Source organism: Schistocerca americana, chromosome 6, assembly GCF_021461395.2.
Source record: "Schistocerca americana isolate TAMUIC-IGC-003095 chromosome 6, iqSchAmer2.1, whole genome shotgun sequence".
Lineage (NCBI taxonomy): Eukaryota > Metazoa > Arthropoda > Insecta > Orthoptera > Acrididae > Schistocerca > Schistocerca americana.
The window spans coordinates 189,612,233-189,633,020 of NC_060124.1; the positions used below are offsets into that span (position 1 = coordinate 189,612,233).

At 38.1% G+C, this 20,788-nt stretch overlaps 1 long non-coding RNA gene across 1 annotated transcript; it reads left to right on the plus strand.

The window, feature by feature from the left end:
* The first annotated feature begins 7,038 nt into the window (after positions 1–7,038).
* Positions 7,039–19,769, plus strand: LOC124619789. Its single transcript, XR_006980134.1, has 3 exons — positions 7,039–7,141; positions 8,669–8,769; positions 18,677–19,769. It is a non-coding gene; the product is annotated as an uncharacterized LOC124619789 (long non-coding RNA).
* Positions 19,770–20,788: the final 1,019 nt, after the last annotated feature.

Consider the following 20,788-nt stretch of genomic DNA (forward strand, 5'->3'; position numbering starts at 1 on the left):
GTCACTACCTGTCCACAATACACTGAATGTCTGTTCATTATAGTGCTGCACACTGTAAATCGCTTTCGTTACAGCAGAGCCTATAGCTACGGAACATTCTGGATTCTACTGCCAAGCTCAGAAAAGAACTGAATGACCTAAGGGAACCAGAAAAACTGTACAAAGCATAGTGACGTCTGTCTCTAAAATCATAACATTAAGAATACATATTGTAATATAAACAGTGCTTGAAGTACTTTTGACAAGTAAATAACTTAATAAATACTGTAAAAACAATACTTATGTTTTTTTTGTTTTTATGTGATTTTCACAAACTCAATCTTTTCTTCTTTTCGATCACATTAAAATTTTCACAATCGTATGATAAAACACCAAAGTAGATAATCTAATTTGCGTACGACCTTGTAAGCGTATTTACTGCTGATGCCAGACGACCGACGCAACGTAGTGTATTAAAGTACATGCCAAGTATGTGAAAGCTTCGCAACTGTTACAGTTTAAGTGTCCAGCGCCCACCACGCATGTGCAGTTCTGACGGTTCAATTTCGGCGCTTTCTATAAACCTTCGGCTTCAAACAAAACTTCGACATAGTTTGGCCAAAGCTGAAAGATTTTGGTTAGAAGAGGCCTTGTATTTGAAAAATACATGTCGTGTTGTGTATTCTACTCCTCTGTATACTTGAAGAACCAAAATACGAAGTTCCGCTTTTCTTCATCTTTTACGTATTTCTATGTTAAAGTCAGTCGATGCTCTAATGTTACACCTTCTTATTAAGTCAGATCTTTTGAACAGTATGTGAAATGGCGTATTTGTTCACCTCATATATTTTATTTTTGAAAAAAAAATTGTGTATTTTGTTTCAACATCTTTGGCTGCTGTTTTGAAGGATTTTAGGACGAACAATAAATTCGCAAGACATGTAGACACCTCCAGCCACAATAGACAGTCCGGTAAAGTAATAATAATAAAAAATGATATTACTAATAATAATAAATTAACTTTTCATATCTCCATGAAATCTGTAATTTTAAAGAAGTTGAAACAGCACAAAGATTTCCTTCTTTTTGTTCTACTAAGAATAACTTCGCCGTGGCGAGTTTCCTTGCCTTTATTAATCGCTATTTTAGTGTAAAACTTGCTAAAAAAGTTGTGCAATATCCGTTTCGTATAACACATTTATTGATGCGAAGGGAACACAGGGAAACCTCTGTAATCGACCAGTATGGTCAGAAGCACTGTGACCAACCAAGCAGCCGACGATATGGGTTGACATCTGTCAAAAATAATCTGGTGACAGATGTCATTTACACCTTAACCATATCCTTATATGTGTGTGGATTTTTTTGTAACTAATCTAAACTACATCTTCATGCCTCTCTGGTCTAGCGGTTTGGATTCCGAACTACTAAGTTATAGGTTCAAATCCCGTGAGTAAATGTGGGTGTGATGAGCATAAGCATTTATATCATAGCATGGATTTTTCTGTGTACTTAAGTATGTTTATTACGATGCCTAGTCGCCATAGTGCAAGCTTTGGCTTAGTTTGGGGCTAGAGATGGTTGGTGTGATTGCTGAAAGATGTATTTGTTTATTATCCTTTCTTTCAGGTACATAATGGCTTCTGTGAGACTGAAATCCATCTGGAAATATTTTTGGAAAAACAGTGATAAAGCAACTTATGTAGTAAATCACCGTCTCTTGGTAGTGGCTATTCAAAAAAATAGACCATTACAAATATTAAAAATCATTTGGGAAAACTTCATAAAAGTGAGTGGGCAGCTTATTGTAAGACAAATGAAAACACTAGAGTTTGATCAAAAAAGAACCAGAGACATTTAACTCTTCACAAGCGAAAAATAAATAGTCAATCAATTTATTTTATGGGATAGAACTGAAAAAAGTAGTTCCACCGTTGCCTGATAATCATCTGATATTGTTGCAAATCGCTAAAAGTATTATGGATCTCATTATCGTCGACATGCTGCCATACAACGTTCTTAAAGGAGATGCATTTCGTAGGCTCAGTTCGAATGACCCTGACACTCCATCTAGGTACAGGAAAAAGTCTGAGAAATACTTTAGAATGACTTTAATGCCAGCGACATACGAAAATGTAAAAGGAAAAGTCACACTTCTTTTAGAAAAGGCTGAATGGGTCAGCTTTACCACAGACATATGGAACAATCCAGCAAAGACATGCAAATCACTGAGCCGCACAGACCACTTCATTAAAGGCCCAAAAGGGAACAAATATACTGGCAGCCAGTGACTTCGAACAAGATCACACAGGGCAGAATATTTCAGAGAAATTTGACCAAATTAAAGCCGAATTTAATTTAAGAAGTGAAATCCACATGGGTATCTGCGACAATGCTTTTAATGTGCAAGCAGCCATTCACTTTGGAAACTTTGTCATAGAGGATGCGTAGTTCATATACTGCACCTAGTTATTCATGGTGTTATATTCAAAGACGCTGATGTAATGGATAGAATAAAAAAACGTCGTAAAATTGTAGGCCACTTAAAAAGATGTGAACAAGCTTCCTGATATTTATACACATTTCAAGAAACATGGTGCAGCACTTATTTAATGTTGGAAAGAGTCATTGAATTAAAAGCTGCTATCAATTTTTACATGGCAAAGGCGGTGGGATAATAGTACCAACTGCAGTAGAATAGGTGTAAATAAGCTATTGTATAACAGTACTTAAGTGCCTTCATCTAGCAGCACTTGATATTTCAAACGATTCTTCATCAGTATTTTTAATAATTCCATTGATTGTCATGGTTAATTCAAAATTGACCATAAAAGATGAAGATCCTGAAAAAGTGAAACTGTTGAACATCCACTTGTGCGAGTCTGTCAACAGGAGATTTTTCTTACACAAGAAATATTTCACATTTATTGATTGCAACTCTAATAGATCTCTTGTTTAAAATGAAGTATTTGACTAGCAAAGAAACAGAAAACACAAATACGAAAATATTATTACTTCTACGGCAGAAAGACTTATTCAAGTCAAATAGCTCATATGGATGTAGATGTTGATTGGCCTAGATCTTCCTGTTCAATGTCAGATGCGAATATCAAAAATGCATCCTCAAAAAATGATGATGATTTATGGGGATCACTTCATACGCTTGCATTACCTGACACAAGTGGTAACGAACTGGAGTTGGAACATCACTGTCCTTGTTTTGAAGAACATCTAACATGTTTTTTAAAAGAACTTTTGCTTCTGGCAAATACTGATATTAATGAAAATTGGGCTTCAAGCCCATATACTTATCTACATCCAATTGCACTTAAATATTTATCTGCTCCTCCTACTAGTGTTCCTAGTGAGCAATTGCTCAGCGCAGTGGGACACTGTATATGCAGACAGGCGATCTAACATGATTGGTGAAAATGTGGACAAATTATTAGTTTTAGCTTACAACATAAGACTATTTAACTTCGAATATTAATTCTTTTTCACTGATACATATCAAAACACTAACGGAAATTTAAGATTCATTTGGGTATTATTATGTGTTATGCCAACTGTAATTGTTCAATAACTATTTTAAATAAATAAACATTATAATCGACTTTATTTCAAAGTGTTGTTATTTATGACAGGTTGCAAGGTACTTTTAATTATCTCATTAAATTGTTTGCATTATATTTAATAAATCATTATTTTATTTACATTTTCCCAATCTCGAACAGAATTTTTTGGGGCTATTACACCTTCAGCTTCGGCTAAAGGTTAGGGCGATAGCCTATTAATCGGCTTTGACTTCAGCCAGAAACCAATGACTAATTGTGCAACATCTTTCACCTTGAAACAGAAGCTCTCCTTACCCTGATATCTATAATGTAAATTTTGATATCCATTTTTGGGTGTCTATCCTGGACTTTTTGTTGCAGGTGGCCTATCTAGTGGCTACCATGGACAATAGAAAGTTCATTTTCAATATTTCATGTAATTATTGACTGAATTTAAAAATTTAATGTGCCATTATAATCTACTCATTAAGAGTAAGTTTGGTTAGCATTACAACTGGAAACTAAGTACATTATTTGTCCTTTTATTTTGCATTTTCCTCGTTGAAAGCTCCCACAAAATGATATAAGGAAAAAAGTTTATCGCTTACTACAGTTTCGCTGTTCATGTGGTCAAACTTCAGCATCTGCTGTGATGTTTTAATTTTTTACAACATTACTACTAACGCTATTCGCAACACACTTTGCAGACGTTACCTAAATACATTGCCAAATGCACCTGCAAAATTATATCACTTTATGGCACATTGTTCATGGGGGTATGACGTGAAACACACATAGAAGTGTCAAAAACTAGCCTCTGCATACATTGGCATACAGCCAAAACTTCAACATCAAGTGTGACGTTTTAATTTGTCACTTCTTTACTATTAATGCAGCTCACAATACATTTTGCAAATACCATCTATGTATATCACTGAATAAGCCTACAACATAATATCAGTGTACAGCAAATAGTGCAGGAGATATGACATCAAAAAATGTCACGCAAAATATTTGCATAATGTAACCTCATCCTAGTGGGATGAACCACTGCCAACCACGTGGTAAATCGGAACAGTATAAATATTAGTATGTATTTTTCTTCTGGTACAGGTTAAACAGGAAACTTTTTGAGATTTGCTCTTAAAAGATTCCAAAAGAAGACGCACGCACTCCTTAAATATTGTTCCTTCTTTGCCATTGTTGTCAGAGACAAGTGAATATGATGCAACTTGAAGCAATCGAAGTGGGCCTAACGAAAATTCCTTGTAAAGTTCTCTAGTTCCCCGAGTTGAAGTGGATACGCGGCCAGAGGCAGCGAAAACAATGGCCGCTGCCAAACAAGAGAATGGCTTCCTCGCAGTATTACCAAAATACACGCCGTTTGCACTTCGAAGTCCTCATGCATGCTGTAGTGTAAACAGCATGAAAGGATTGAAAAAAAAAAAAAAAAAACAGGAATCGTGAAATCATTAACCATAAGATGTGGTACATATTTATGTCAATGAATATGCAATACAGAAAAAAAGTAGATCCTGCTGAGACACTGAAAACTATATAAACAATGACTTTAATACTCGGAATGGATATAACCATTAACAAATCAATCGCAGTCACTACCTGTCCTCTATACACTGAATGTCTGTTCATCATAGTGCTGCACACTGTAAATTGCTTTCGTTACAGCAGTGCCTATAGCTACGGAACATTCTGGATTCTACTGACAAGCTCAGAAAAGAACTGAAGGAGCTAAGGGAACCAGAAAAACTGTATCAAGCATAGTGACGTCTATCTCTAAAATCATAACATTAAGAATAGATATTATAAAATAAACAGTGCTTGAAGTACTTTTGAGAAGTAAATAACTTAATAAATATTGTAAAAACAATACTTATGTTTTTTTGGTTTTTATGTGCTTTTCACAAACTCAATCTTTTCTTCTTTTCGATCACATTAAAATTTTCACAATAATATGACAAAACACCAAAGTAGATCATCTAATTTGCGTACGACCTTGTAAGCGTATTTACTGCCGACGTCAGCCAACCGACGCAACGTAGTGTATTAAAATACATGCCAAGTATGTGAAAGTTTCACAACTGTTGCAGTTTAAGTGTCCAGTGCCCACCACGCATGTGCAGTTCTGACAGTTCAATTTCGGCGCTTTCTATAAACCTTCGGCTTCAGCCAAAACTTCGACATATTTCGGCTGAAGCCGAATATTCGGTCGGACACTGTACACGACTTACTAAGTATGAAATAAAGTATACAGGTTGTGTAACAAGTTTAAAAACACACAGAGTAATTAAAGAGTTGACAATATTCTCAAAATAGCTATAATATATTACACAGCACTTAAATATGTAGACTTCGTAATGTTTACAAATGCTGCACAAAACACAACCTCATGCCCCACGATATCAAAAACAGTAGAAAATGCGGGTTATTCGCGATCTCTAGTGTATATTCCTCCATGTAATTTAAAAAAAAAAATCGGTTATTAACTTCAAAACCTGATCAGTAAGCAACATGTATTGGAGGTACACAATACTCCTGGTACAGCCGTTGGTTATGAGACTGTATTTCGTAGGCAACGGCACAACACTTTCCAGTATACTTTACTGAAAGTACGTAGATACTGGTACAGTAAACCCTATGCAGGAACCTTGTAGTAGCCCTACGCCTGAGTTGCATAATTAAAGGACACACAACCAAAGGACTGTGCATTTTGTATCTGCATATGCCTACGTTTAATTATTGAAAAATTCCTCAACTGTAATTAATAATAAATAATTAATAGTTAATTAATAATAACTAATAATTAACAATAATAATTAATCTGCATATCCCTACGTTTAATTATTGAAAAATTGCTTAATTTTTTTGATTGGCGAATCACGACCTTTAGATTTTTTCGCAAAACTCTTCACCTTCTTGGTTAAAACATTGCACAAACTTCTTCTACATCGATTGCGATATTGTCAGTTCCACAACCCTCATTTTCGTGTATTCGTAGTGAACAGACTGAATTAGATACATGTTAATTAACTATAAATGAGCTCAATATCATATAGAAAATGCGGAACAGAGGTATGGTGAGTGCTTTAGAATGAAACGAGAAAGCTCGAAGCTACGAAATTCAGTGATCGCAACGAACACAATTTAACAGCACGAAGTGAAATGTTACCCACTCCACAACAAAGTGAAAAGTTACCCACTCCACAACAATGCTTTTGCTGCAAAATGAACAGGTGCACTGGCAGCTATGAACGATATGACAGCAGTTGAAACTTGAAAGTATCACCAGCAGTGTTGCCAATGTAGGGGAAAGTCGCTAAATATGGGGTATTTGACAAATTCGATAGTGATTAAAATTCATGTTTAGGATTGGCGACATTTTTGGGCCTGCCTGCGAATATTATGAAAAATTTGAAAATTTTTTACTACCATAACTCTCAAATTATATTGTATATTCAAGTACTTATATAATACTTTGTAAAAATGTAGAGAGGCATGCGGAGAAAACATATACACCAAACACTTCTCTAGCGATTGTGAGTTCTTTGGTGTGTGAGGGGAAAGAAAGAATTTGCTTTCAACTATAAGAGGTGAGTAAGCCTTATTTCAACGTATTCCTAACGCTGGCACTCAACTTACATAGCTACAATAATCACTAAGAGCTTTGCTGAGTAAATGAACATGATTCCTTCCTGTATTGCACCACCTATGAAAGAAGGGTAACTTGACCTGTGAACTCCCTCGTTCTAACCTAAAGAACAAAACAAGTACCTGTAAACAAGTTACAACAATGACTCTCGCTGAATGCAGTGTACTGTTACTCACCAGCAAGTTGCTGGTGAAACACTGGAAATGTATAGGCGTATTCAGAAACAGTCATTGTGTGTCACAGCAAAACATATTAACTGAACACAACTTGAATGTCCACCAGTTGGTGTTACTTATTACGTCACGTTTATGCGTTGTACAAACTCATGTCACTGGCAGTAGACTTACGCTATTGCAGAGACGCTTATACAGCTGAAACAGGCAATTTAATGGGTTAACATTTCCATTTATAGGTTCTAGCGTCTATACAAGAGAATTATTGCACATCAGGTATGACTGTGATATAGAATCGTTACAAACAAATAAAATGAAACATTTTTTTATAACAAAGTACAACAGAATATAGATTATGGTGATGCTACAAGAAAGAAGCCTCAGTTTTTTGGGCATAACGCCTGCCCAAATAATAATGCCTAGGCCATACCGATGACGTCCATGGTGTGCAACATGTTCCTGTCTCACTCTACACTAAATGGTGGTCAGAATCATTTGTCATGAGGTGGAATCTGTCAGAGAATATTGCTGTGGACCACTGCTGGTGACTCCACCAGACATGCTGCCTAAACCAATGAACTCTTTCTCGACAAAGGCTTAGTTGAAGTAGGATGCATTTAACCAGATTCCGAACATATAAACCAGCCTGATTTTTTAATCACTGTGAAATGGTTCCGTCAGAGACATGTATACTGGTAGTGGTTGCAAGGTCTCCAGCAATCTGCTTAGGAGTGAGATGTCTGTTTCTTTTCACCACTACGGCTATGTATCAATCCTTTTAGGGACCGATGACCGTAGCAGTCTGGTCCCTTTAATCCCCCAAACCAACCAATCAATCCTTTTGCAGTGTGGTGGCCCATATAGAACCACCAGCATGTTTTGCATAGCATTTCCACCTTCAGAGAACGTTTTTAATCATGAGATGACACTATTGGACACACCCATTACTGTGGCCACAGTAGTGACACTTTGGTTTTGAGCTGTCCAACTGCCAGTCCATGATTGTATGCACTCAAATGATGCCTTGCAGACATGTTGCCTTACACACTGAATGTTGCACTAATCAGTCCCACAACAACATTCATCAAACACCATACTGCATGGACTGTCACAATGATACAGAGCATTCGTACACATGTTTGCTGCGGTTAACACACCTGAATCTCCACATTTCCTTTTACTGTCTTTTGTCAGGTGTTCCATAGTAACTGTCTGTTGTTTAGTAGCAATTGGTAGTTTTTCCATAGCAGTTGTCAAGTAGTGTAGAGTATACTGATATCTTAAATGTGTTTCAGGCCAGAACTTGTCAAAAAGAAAAAATTCACCGAGTTCAAATTTGGGATGATATGAACCTGGATATTCCACTAGAGAGCTTTTCAAGTGTTGCTGAGAACAGGTAAACTGTTAGGAATCTTACTGTGAAGGGTAAGTTCATGGGAAACATTCACTCTGTCATTCTGCTGCTCTTCAGAAATTAACTGATAGCATTCTTCAAACTAAGACTGTTGTGTGATTCAGTAAATTGGTCATGAGGCATCCTTATCATCAGTTGCAGTGGATTTACGCTGGAGCTCAGTTACAGAACACTGTGAGAGGTGATACGAACCTGTGTTCATGACTGTGCTACTTTCAATAAGCCACTGAAAACAAGAACAAACACGTAGCTAATTAAATTTGTGCAAACAGTAACATTAGTAGCCTGTGAAGCAATGAAAGGAAGTCATATAGAATTGTTAGTGTCACTACATCAAGGAGAGAAACATTAAGGTCCAATGTCATGTCGCAAAGACATCATTACAGACAGGACAGAGGGTCAGGTTAGGGAAGGGCAGGAGTAGAATTTGACCATGTACTTTTCAGACATTTCCTAGCATTTGCGTTAAGCAATTTAGGGAAAAAAACCATGGAAAAAATCTAGATGGCTGCCTGGTTATTTAAACTGCTCTTCTAAAGAATGTGAATCCAATTTCTTAACTGTTAGAAGAAGGATCACTTAGATGGATATGTGTGGACAAGGCAGATTCCAGGCAAATAGTATTTATCTCAGTGGACTATGGCAACAGCAAAACAAACTACCTTAAATGTTCTGAGACTGCTCTTCATATTTTTAATTCAGTTTATTAATTGTTGTTTATGTCTTTTTCAAAGGAAGTGTGCCATTATTTGCTTGGGAAATCACAGGAGACCTAGATCTGATGGTTGGACAAGGGCTCAAATCTCTTTCCTCACAAATGCGAGTTAGTTTAACTCACTGTGTCACCCTGCTAGCTGTTGCAAATTATTTTAGTGTAGTTTTGATCCTTAATGACTCTGCTTCCTGCCCTATATAATACATTGTTTCAGAACAGCATGTATTTACCTTGAATGGTGTGAATTTTTCTTACAGTTTTAGTACAATTACCAATATAAACAGTAAATCTGTTTTTCCACAGGAAGTTTTCCTTTTGGTAGATTCTGTGTGAAAATTTTTCTTGGTTGTTAATAGCACCTTTTCTTAAACAGAATTTGTAATTGCCTTGTGCATTCCACACATGTGTCTTAAGGACTCTTTCTACATGTTGAAGAAGCTATTCCAGCAGCCACTGAGGGAACAAGATGCAACACATTGTGGATGATGGTGTACATGAAACTGAATTACATTTGTCACCTGGGCTCTGAACCATAACTTGACAGTGACTGACAGGGACGACCCCTACTCAGAGAATTTCAGCAATGTTTTCAAACTGCAGCATTGTCTGCAGAAATGATTCTGCCCCCAAGTTTCTCAGTCAATTGGACAGCTTGAACCAGAGACTTTGAAGGTGATGTGACAAGCTAGGCAGCAGCATCCTACATTCCTACATATGCATCACAGGGTAGAGGACTGTAAGGTGCCCCTAAATGATGCAGTTGTGCTCTACACATGAGAGGCTGCTACCCAGATAGCTTATGGTGTTTCAGTAGTACACAAATGTTTTTAAATTAGGTAGCTCTCCACCCACTCCTCATACATGTACAGCCCCCCATAGTATTGATGGATGAAATTAAAAAAGATGAGACTATTAAAATCCAAATAATCAACAGCCAACAGTGCCTCATAATTTGAAGTGCTCCTAAGAAGTAATGGAGCTCATCTGTGTCTACATTCAGTCACACTCTGCAAACCAAAGTGAAATTCATGGCAGAAGGTACTTTTCATTATACCATATTAATATTTCTTCTCATTCCATTATCATCTCATGTGCAGGAAAAATTGACTGTTTAAATACATCTGCACACATTATAATTCATCTAATTATGTCTTTGTGGTTATTATGGGAGCAAGAACACTTGATTTAGTTTATCAAGGGTGGCCATAAAAAGGAATTAGGTCCTTTTATTTGGCACTTGCAAATGTTACGGAAAATGTTAAAGAAAACCATAGCACTTTAATATATATATGTTTGCCAATTATACTATAGTTTCTGGAGGAGAACTGCACTATCCAACACTTGACTGGCATACTTACAGTTTTGTAAGTAATGGGTATGACAAGCCATATTGCATAATAATGCTAACTGTGTTCTCTGAATTTTACACAGAACAGATAGTTCAGAAGTGCACTTATGAGGAAAATATTAGACCTAATAGAAAAAAAAATGGGCAAAGAATAGGAAATCTGCACTCAAGCTGAAATCAGTGACCATGGGGAAGTTTCTGTAATTATGATTACCGAAGTGCAAAGGACAACTACAACAAGCAGAAGGTTTTACATGTTCCGTAAACTAGATAAAGAGGCAGTTGTGTCATAGCTCAAGGAGGGACTAGAAACATTTATCTTTGGGTGAGAGACTGTAGAGAAACTGTGGTACAAGTTTAGAATGATAGCTGACCAAGAACTGGTTAAATATGTACTGAGTAAAACAGTTAATGATAGGAGGGGCCCCTCGAAAGGGCAAGGTGGGAAGCCTTTAAGGCTGTTTGGATCACCAAAGTTAGTGTCCAGATCATCATGGATGGCACAAAAACCAGAAGTGAGATTAGCAGTGTAAAAGCAGAAAGGAAGATTAGGAGTACTGCCTCAGATCTATTCTCCCATATGTATAAAAAAAGACCTCCATCATCCAAATCAGCATATATTCCCAAAACATTGGTTTTATGAAATTCCAGCTCATGTGACATACTGAAAGTAGCGAATAAGGCTGTTGGGTAGATGATATTTTTCTTGATATCAGAAAAGTGCAACAGATATAATTATTAAGAAAACTTTGATCTTATGTGGTATCTAACAATATCCTTTAATGGGTAGAGGGTTTTTTTGTAGTGGGATACAGCATGTAATATTGGTAGGAGAGTCATCAGCAAATGCAAAAGCAACTACAGATGCGTAAGGACTCTTACTGTTCATGCTGTGTACTGATAACCTGGCAGATGATAGTAATAGTAACCTCAGATTGTTTTCAGATGGTAAAGTTACCTTTCCTGAAGTACTGTCTGAAAAAAGCTGCACAGACGGTTAATCAGAATTTTATAAGATTTATATGCGGTGCAGAGACGCAAATTTTCAGAAGTATGAAATTTCACAAAACAAAAATGAAGTATCCAATGACTACAATATTAAGGAGTCACAATTGGAGTCAGTCAAGTCATACAGGTAGTTATTTGTAAAAATTTGTGAGGATATGAAATGGAATGATTCCATAGGCTCAGTCATAAGGGCCAGTCAAATAGTGCGTGTGTGTGTGTTTCATAGGAGTATCCTCTATTGTGAATTAGGAAGGAACATCATGAACTTTCACTGCTATACCATTTGTCTGTTAGACGTATTTGTCATGAGGTCAACATGTTGTGTGTGCCTTGGACTTCGTTATGGAGGCCAGCAAAGAGGAAAGAATGAAGTGCAGTGCAGTTTATGAGTGTGGAAGGAGTGTCAGGAAGTGAAATTCATGTTCAAACTTTTGCTGTGTACAACATATGCAGTATGCCATGTGCACATGTGTTTGCATTTAATAAATGATTATGAGAAGGTCTCGTCATTGATGTCAGTGGTTGCTCAGGACAGGCTTGTTGTGTCACTATCCTTCTGTCATTGCTGTAGTGGATGCTGTTGCCAGAAATGACTGATGGCAAACAGTGGAGGGCATTTGGCTTATGTTGGGCATCAGTCACAGTACCACTCACACTATCAAACAAAGTGTCTGAAGTTCTGGAAAATATGTGTAGTGGGTTCTCCACATCTCGACTGAGAATCAAAAATTGAGCAGAATGTTGACGTCACTGCAGCACAAGGAACATTATCATGAAGAAGAATATCATGTCCTGTCCCATATTGTGATAGGAGATGAAACAGTATTATCACTTTGAGCCTCAGAGCAAGTGTCAGAGCCAGCAATGGAAGCACTTAAATTCACTCCCCTGAAAAAATCTAAAGCCATGCACATCTACTCTGGGGAAGACATTTTTGACTGCAAGGCCCTGTTGCTCATAGACATTCTGGAACATGGCACCATAATTAACGCAAAGTGGTATGTGGACACTGTGCAAAAACTGAAGCACTCCATCGAGTCCAAGTGCCTAGGAATGTTGATAGATGGTGTCATTCTGCTGCAGGATAAAACATGTGCCGTCATATTGCCAAGGTTGATTTGACTAAACTGCAGAAATTTTGCTGGGAAGCCCTGACATGTCCTGAATCTCTCCCCATGCGTCTTCCATATTTTTGGAGCCCTGAAGAAAGATATTCATGCACATCAATTTGCTTCAGACAAAGAGGTGCCTGCCTGGGTACAGTCATGGTTCCATAATCAACTGCAAACATTTTTTCATGAAGCCACAGACTGTCTTGAGTCACATTGTGTTAAATGTATTAATGGTTATGGTGATAACTTTTGAAAAAATAAACAGTTTACTTACTTTTTTCCGTCTGTCTCATTTTCATTTGAGTGCCCCGTATACATAAAGGGGATGGCAGATTTGAGTTCATTGGTAGCATTCTTTGAAAATACAGAGGCACATGCTTTAAAATAAAATGTCAACTATAGTGAAAAATCTCCATTACAAATTTTGAAGTACCAGTATTGAGTGAAGAATATAGGAATATACTACAACTCAGTAGTTTGATAAGTGTGGCTGTGTATTTTAGCGATTTTCTGTAAGCCATTAATACACTACTGGCCATAAAAATTGCTACACCACAAAGATGACATGCTACAGACATGAAATTTAACCGACATGAAGAAGATGCTGTGATATGCAAATGATTAGCTTTTCAAAGCATTCACACAAGGTTGGCGCCGGTGGCGACACATACAATGTGCTGACATGAGGAAAGTTTCCAACCGATTTCTCATACACAAACAGCAGTTGCCTGGTGAAACATTGTTGTGGTGCCTCGTGTAAGGAGGAGAAATGCGTACCATCACGTTTCTGACTTTGATAGAGATCGGATTGTAGCCTATCGCGATTGCGGTTTATTGTATCGTGACATTACTGCTCGCGTTGGTTGAGATCCAATGACTGTTAGCAGAATATGGAATCGGTGGGTTCAGGAGGGTAATACGGAACACTGTGCTGGATCCCAACGGCCTTGTATCACTAGCAGTCGATGTGACAGGCATCTTAACCCCATGGCTGTAACGGATCGTGCAGCCACGTCTCGATCCCTGAGTCAACAGATGGGTACATTTGCAAGATAACAACCATCTGCACGAACAGTTCGACGACATTTGCAGCAGCATGGACTATCAGCTCGGAGACCGTGGCTGCAGTTACCCTTGACGCTGCATCACAGACAGGAGCGCCTGCGATGGTGTACTCAATGACAAACCTGCGTGCACGAATGGCAAAACGTCATTTTTTCAGATGAATCCAGGTTCTGTTTACAGCATCATGATAGTCGCATCTGTGTTTGGTGACATCGCGATAGATGCACATTGGAAGCGTGTATTCATCATCGCCATACTGGCGTATCACCTGGCATGATGGTATGGGGTGCCATTGGTTACATGTCTCGGTCACCTCTTGTTTGCATTGATGGCACTTTGAACAGTAGATGTCACATTTCAGATGTGTTACGACCCGTGGCTCTACCCCTCATTTGATTCCTGCAAAACCCTACATTTCAGCAGGATAATGCATGACCGCATGTTGCAGGTCCTGTAAGGGCCTTTCTGGATACAGAAAATGTTCAACTGCTGCCCTGGCCAGCACATTCTCAAGATCTCTCACCGACTGGAAACGTCTGGTCAATGGTGGCCGAGCAACTGGTTCATCACAATACGCCAGTCACTATTCTTGATGAACTGTGGTATCGTGTTGAAGCTGCATGGCCAGCTGTACCTGTACACGCCATCCAAGCTCTGTTTGACTCAATGGCCAGGCGTATCGAGGCCGTTAGTACGGCCAGAGGTGGTTGTTCTGGGTACTGATTTCTCAGGATCTATGCACCCACACTGCGTGAAAATGTAATCACATGTTAGTTCTAGTATAATATATTTATTCAATGAATACCCATTTATCATCTGCATTTCTTCTTGGTGTACCAGTTTTAATGGCCAGTAGTGTAGTAAATTCCCAGAATATTCAGGATAGAGTTTCTAGACTGGGCAAATATCAGGACTCGGTTTATTCTTTTATAAAAATGTTGTTACATTATGAACATCTGTAACAGCACCAGGAGGTCCTGCATAATGTCAGCAGTAAGCAGAGAAATATAACCTGTAAAACAAGAAGCTTTATTGTGGCAAAAGCCAGTTGTATCTGTATACATAGTGTTGACTGGCTCAAAGTTCAAATGTTAAAAAAAAGTTTTGTGAGTTTCTTGTGAACTTTGAAGAAAACTGAAGATTTTGGTACAGAGAACCATGGAATAAAGTTTGGTACTTAATGGTCTTAACTGAGTTTTGATGGTGAATGTTGTGATTTAACATTCAGATAACAGCATTGTGTTGGGTTGTCAGCTAAATAGAAAGCAGCAAATGGTTTTAAGAGTGAGCAAGGGTGCTGACTGCATTATATTTTTTAAAATGGAAATAAGATGTCTTGTCTCCGTGGAAGCAATATATTTCCTGTGACTCTTGACTCCTAAGACTTCCTTTTCCAAAATTTGAGCATTTTGCAGGGATTTACATGGCATGTTAAGTGGTAAATGCTAGAGGCAAGTAATTTCTGGTCCATTAGTCCAACCAAGTGTTTTCTGGCCATGATAGTCAGGTAGACATGGCCAAAATTAATGGCATAGGAGCTGTGACTAATTATTCCTGCCTTGTAAGAAATAATCAAGGATCACCAATAAAAAGGTTACCTTATTGGTACTGGAGCAACACCATGAAACAGATCTGCATGCTTTACACTCATCTAAGTAATGGCAATGAACATTGTTTCAGCTTTTCAAATGAAGCGTGATTTCCACAGCTAAATCTTTACTTAATTGTTATATGATGCATCTGATGAATATATCTCATTAGTTTTTAGAGTGATATTTTCTTCAATCAGTTAAAATGTTAACTAGATATTCAAAAGCTTTCCCATGGCCCTTATTCCCAGATAAACCTATATTCTTTCCTTTCAGTTGTTGCATCATCAAGATTCTCTATGCCAGTGTATCTTTTCCCTTTCTTTTACGTGCTGTACTGGTTCGTCAGTTTCCCCTCATTATTGTGGTTACCTGAAGTAGCTCGTAAATTGGTACTGGAGTTTCAGTTGAGTCTAAGTTTCCTAGTCTAAAATTAAATTATTATTTTTTATCAGTATCATTTCTGTGTAATTTTTTGTAATAAGAGATAACAAATATCTCTGGAGTTGGGTGCACAAGTGTAATGAAAGTAACAATGCTGTCCTATTCTTCTCCACCAGCAGACAGGTGGGCAAGAGTTACCCTAAATGATAAATACACCAGACACCAAAAACAAACCGTACAGTTTCAGGCCTGATCTGCTAATTGATGCACATTGTGTACTTATAACTACTAGCAGGACAGATTAACATTTTTTTGTAAACTGCAGTTCACCAGTACTGACTGGGTAACAGATATACAGGGGGTCTGTAAATGATGCGTTCATTTTCAAAGCACTGTATTTTCCAAAGAATTAGGTGTACAGATATGACTGATCCATGAACAGAACAGTAATCTCATCAAGTTTTCATTTTGCACTCTATTTATGTTCTACAAGTGCCCTCTGTTCACTCATCCAAGCGGTACTAAAGTTCATTCCATACCTTATGTAGCAACAATCTCTCAATGGTCATCACAGCAGTATTGATGCATTCTCCAAGCTGTTCCAGTAATCTTTGCAATGTGAGTATGTAAATAGAGTCGTTAATGTACTCACAAAGGAAAATGTCACAAGGCATTAGGTCATAGGGGGCTGAGTGAATAGAGCCACATCATCTTCACAAATCCAGTGATGCTGAAGCTTGTCATTTAGGTGGCCATAAAAATCAATGCTCCAATGAGGGGGAGCCCCATCTTGTTGGAAGATGAAATTCTCGAAATCAGCAGTCAGTTGTGGAAACAACTCAAGGTAAGCAACAAATCAAGGTAAGAGGTACCAATCATAGTCTTCTCATTGAAGAAAAACAGTCCATACAGCTTTGTCTCTGACATTAACTTTCACCAAATCTTATTCATACGCCACAGTTTTATGAATAATTTTAGTGCAGTACGCACTCACATTGGTGTGATTAACCTTTCCAGTTAGCCTAAGTGGAAGGTTACTCCCTTACTGAATGTCAACCTAGAGGCGAAATGTTCATCCTCAAGTGCTTCCTGCACAGTGGTGCGAAACTGGATGTGCCAGCCATAATCTTCTGGTTTTAATTGTTGCATGAGCTGCAGACAGTATGGTTTGAAATGTAACTGTTGCAATATCTTCCACACCGTTTGTCATGGTATTGCTAGTTCATGGCTTGTGTGCACCATTGATTTTTTCTTAACTGCATATAAAACTTTCCCTCACTTTCTCCATTGTTGCATCAGGCACACTGTATCGACCAGTACTGTTCTGTTTCTAAATTGTTGAAACCAATGCACAGTGTTCTGTTCCATTTTCCCTTCTGATTAAGTGCTGCACTAATGTAACAGATAAACATTTCGCATATGAGGTCTGTTCAAAAATTCCTGGAACTTTTGGTAAACCTTGCGGGATGTAAGGTCGTGGTCCATGAAACTCTTCAGCTCCTAACATTTCGTCCAGTGCTTCACTGGACATCTTCAGAGGGGTGTTTCTCCTCCGGTGAGTCTTGCCGACTGACGGGTCGGACATCTGAGAGCGACTTATGTATCGTAGAAAGTTTCTACGATACATAAGTCGCTCTCAGACGTCCGACCCGTCAGTCGGCAAGACTCACCGGAGGAGAAACACCCCTCTGAAGATGTCCAGCGAAGCACTGGACGAAACGTTAGGAGCTGAAGAGTTTCATGGACCACGACCTTACATCCCGCAAGGTTTACCAGAAGATATGTCATCCGGTCGTGAAAGCCTTCATACTATGATCCTGGAACTTTGTTCACAAAATTTCTCTACACTTACCTTTTACTTAGTTTCATGGTCTCCTTCAAAATATTCTCCTCCACAATTGATACACCACTCCCACTTCTGGAAGCAGTCGTGGTGCGCCTCTTGCTGGATCACATGAGGCCCCATCTGTGAATGTTCTTTTATCTCATCTATCATTGCAAATCTTCATCCTTTAGAAATAAAAAAACGTCCACATGGGCCAGGTCTGGAGAGTACGTAGAATGAGGCAGCACAGTGATTTCATTTTTTGTGCAATAGTCATGCACCAACAGGGATGAATGTGTGGGTGCATTATCATGATGCAAGAGGCATGAATTGTCTCACCACATTTCAGTCCGTTTCCTCCTCAAATTGTCTCGCAGGCATTGCAATACAGCCCAGTAATACCACTGCATAACAGTTTGTCCCTGTGGCATGAATTCATGATGTGCTAATCCTTCAAAGTCAAAGAAAAATACCAGCATGGCTTTGACATTCGACCTGACCTGACGTGATGGGCCTTTTTTGTTCTTCTAGAACCTTTCCCAATCCATTGTGAAGATTGAACATAGATCTCAGCATAATAATTGAAAGACTCACATCTCATCACCAGTTATAATTCTCTTAAGGAACATCTCGTTCTCATTTGCGCAATCCAAAAGCTCTTCACACATTGTGAGACGAAGGTCTTTCTGGTCTTGACTCATGAGCTGTGGGACCAACTTGGTGGCAACACGATGCATTCCAAGATGCTGTGTCAGGATTTCATGATGTGATCCAACTGAACTGTTACATTCTTATGTGATCCAACTGAACTGTTACATTCTTCTGCAATCTCTTGTGTTACAGCATAAATTCAAGATTCTGGCTGTAAGCAGGAAGAATTGTGTGCAACATACAATAACCTGGAGAAGTGAATTGGGATGGAGAGAGAAAATGGAGAGGTAGGTGTGAGTATTGGATGACTGAAGTTAGCAGGGCTAGTGGAGAGGGAGGCCAGGAGGAGGCATCACTTCCAGAACAGCTAATACGAACCTTCAGAATTACTGTAACATAGTGAGTGGGGAGATGATGATGTGTTAAAAATTTGAAACTTTTTTGTTTATATTGTGCATTTCTTACCATGTAAAGCTTCTCTGTCTGTTGATCTCTGCAAACTGCGTATCTAAAATCTCAACAGTGGATGTGCATTTGGATTTCAAGTTTTAGGTGTGTGAAAAGGAAAGAAACAGGGACAAACAACATTGTTATCTATGGGCAGTTTATTTCCACAAAACACATTCTTTGAGGATACCAGATGCTCATCACAAACAGTGACTTGAAATACATACACTGTAATAATATACTGTCTTGTTACATACATGTGCACAGTTAACATGTTGACAGCCACACACTTTGTGATGGCTGATTCACTGCCAAGCCAGACACACAGCATTAGACTCCGCTATTTCAGCAGATGGCCCCTTGGCCTTTGGTCGAGATGTGGCCACCAGCAGCTATAAAGCAGTCAGTGTGTTAAGATTTAGTAGATTAATCACCCACCATTGTCATCACATGAACACAAGTCTGACAATACCCCTGTACTGCACATTACGCATAGGCTTTCAGCATTAACATACTCCTTGCTCTCACGTATTCACAGTTTGGGTCACTGCTCCGGACTAATGTCCTCTAATCTCGCCCTTTGGATGAGATCTCTCATTTCATAGTTTTTATTGGTTGAAGAGAAAATGTGACAATAATTAAGGTGACAAAAGAAAAAAAAATTATAGAGTTAACCTTCCCGTATTTTAGAACCATTTAACTCATGTATCCAAAGTTTTGTATCCTTGTGTTTTACAGGAAAAAATCAAGGCACTACTTGTTCGTACTTTACTGATACTGTATCTTTCATATTCAATAAAATTCCCCAACTTCTAGAAGACCCGCCATCTAATGTATTCAATAAAAGTTTCTATTGTATTTCTTCTAAAAATAAAAATATCTTAAGTCTAAAACAACATAGCATTTGGAAATTTTCAGGCTTTGATATTATCAGATTAGAGTTTAGAAATTATTGCAAGGTATGGGAATGGTTGGTGTTTTGAGATTGTAAATTAATTAATAACTTCTGAATTATGAACATTTATGCTGAACTAATTGTTTTCTCAGAATCATGGACAGTTGGCCTATAAAGTTAACTTTGTTATTGGTTCTTATATTTTAAGTTTGATACAAGTAGTTTTGTATGGTGATGACAATATAGTATCTTCATATCTGGACATATCCTGAATGTATAACTGAGTGAAAAAGATTCCGCCGCAGTGTCCCTGGCTCGATACAGTATATCTGCAATAATAAGAATATTATCATTTATCAAAAGAGAAAGTTGAGTAATTTGTGTACATTTATGGTGCCGTCATGATTCTGTATTTGTTGGGATTAAACATGTTTTGTTTCTAATTCATTTCAATTTCCAGTATTAACTCTAAGAACGGAGAAGGAAAGCTAACTGCTGACAAACTCTGATTACTTATATTTCCAAAAATTTGTTTTGGATTGATTTACCATATTCACACAGAAATGACTGACTACAGAAGCTACAAGAAAGAAAACTTCTGACTATTTTACATATGTTCCAGTTTTCAAGGAATTATCTTTTTTAATTAAATATTGCACATAATAGGCCTGTGTGGCGAGTTCAATATTAGTGAGACTCGGTCAGCCATCCATCCTAGTTATATCCATAATACCTGTTTGTGGCACAACTTGACCAGAAGAAGGGATCGGTTGGTAGGACATGTTCTGAGGCATCAAGGGATCACCAATTTAGTATTGGAGGGCAGCGTGGAGGGTAAAAATCGTAGAGGGAGACCAAGAGATGAATACACTAAGCAGATTCAGAAGGATGTAGGTTGCAGTAGGTACTGGGAGATGAAAAAGCTGGCACAGGGTAGAGTAGCATGGAGAGCTGCATCAAAC